Source organism: Myodes glareolus, chromosome 19, assembly GCF_982192425.1.
Source record: "Myodes glareolus chromosome 19, mMyoGla1.1, whole genome shotgun sequence".
In the NCBI taxonomy this organism is placed as follows: domain Eukaryota; kingdom Metazoa; phylum Chordata; class Mammalia; order Rodentia; family Cricetidae; genus Myodes; species Myodes glareolus.
The window spans coordinates 26,143,366-26,145,313 of NC_142044.1; positions in this window are offsets into that span (position 1 = coordinate 26,143,366).

Genomic DNA, 1,948 nt, shown 5'->3' on the forward strand with positions numbered 1-1,948 from the left:
TTCCCTGTTGATCTACATATCCCCCAGAAGCTCCACTACAGACTAAGCCAAATTTTTGTACTACTAATACCTTAGACTTTCTGAAGCCATCAAGTTCACAATTAAATTTAATTAATTATCTCTGTAATGTTAGTTAAAGGAGAACATGTGCATTTAAGAGGTACCTCAGTGGTTGAGAAGGCTAGATTGCCTTCCAGAGTATATGGCTTTGATTCCCAGCATCTACATAGTGGCTCATAGATATCAGAATTGTAGTCCCTGGGTACCTGATATTTTCTCCTGGTATTCATAGCCATTGTATACACATGGTGTATAGATTTGTATGTAGACAACATACCTATACTAGCAAAAACCTTTAAACAAAATGTAACAGAGGATATTATGGTACAATCAGTTTTAAAAACAGCATCCTAATCCCTTAGCAACCATGGGAAGATGCTCTCAAGAAAGAATAGATGGAAATCACTGGAAGAAAGGTGTACAAGTGATAATGGAACAGAATGGGTCAGACTGGGGTTGGGGAGAAGAGGGTAAGGTAGAAGAATGAGTATGGGAAGAATAAAAAGAACTGAAGATGCTTGGGAAAAGATACATGGAAACCTACAACAATATAAGCTCCTCTCCCCCCCCCTTTTAAAAAGATTTAAAAGGAATTTATGCTGTAACAAGGCAGCAATGCCCCACTAGACATCAGAACCTAAGGAATAAATAATATAGTGTCAGGAATGGATTACCATTTGTGGAATTGTTAGTCAGGGATACCACAGATGCCAAACGTTATAGGTTAGTGTCATTGCTCTTTATGACAATCCAGAACTCAAAAGTAAAATCCTATTGCTGATGATTACATACATGAATCATATAAAATGATGAAGTCAAACTTGTTTGTACCTAAATGTTTCATCCCTAGTGGCTAGCTTTTGTGGTTCTAGAAGGTGATGAGTTATAATGGTTGTAATGGTGTGATTGGCAGATGCATTGATAGGAATAAAAGCAATAGGTTACATACATATAAGTGACATTATACAAACAACAGGTTATATTTAGGAGTGTGTGTGTGTGTGTGTGTGTGTGTACGTGCGTATGTACATATGTACATACATACATACATACCTGTATAGCACAAATAATAAAAACCCACAGACAGAAATTGGGCTTCAACCTGAACGTCAGAAAAGCAAAACAGCCAGCCACTGGCTCTTACCTCTACCTTAGTCTGAAATGGTGATCCTGCCTCCAGGAATCTCAGAATAACTGTGTCTGTGAGCTGTCTCCTGCTGTCTCACATTTCTCTCTTGGACTGGGATTAAAGGTGTGCACCATTGAGATTAAAAGCATGCACCACCAGGTTTCTATGGCAAACTGATGTGGCCACTGGGATTAAAGGTGTGTGTTACCCCTGCCTTGACTGTAAGGCTGACTGGTGGAGCTGCTTTACTCTCTGATCTTCAGGCAAGCTTTATTTATTAAAATACAAATGAAATATCATTACGTACATCTGTGCATGTAATTACAATCAATGAAAGAACAGGCCATGGATTTGAAAGCAAGCAAGAAGGGATATATGGGAAGAGAAGCGAAAGGAAAGGGGACAGGATGTAATTATATTTTACTCTCAAAATAAAAAGAAATTTGAAAAAGCTTATAGATCAGAAACTATGATCGACATAAAGAAAGGAAAACACGTAAATGTTGAATACAAGCAACTGAAAGACTTTTCATAATTTTAAAGCATACCTTAAGAAGAAAGAATAACTACAAAGTCTGAGGTGATTCCAGCTTATGCTTATGTGAAATGAGTGGGTTCAGGGTCAAACAGAAAGAGGAAATAACTAGGAATACTTTATTTAGATGGTACCTACCCTCCCTGAAAAGTAGTATTTGAAAGTAGACTTAAATAGCTATAAACATATTTTTTCAGATTTTGGAGATCATCTTCAAATTTTAA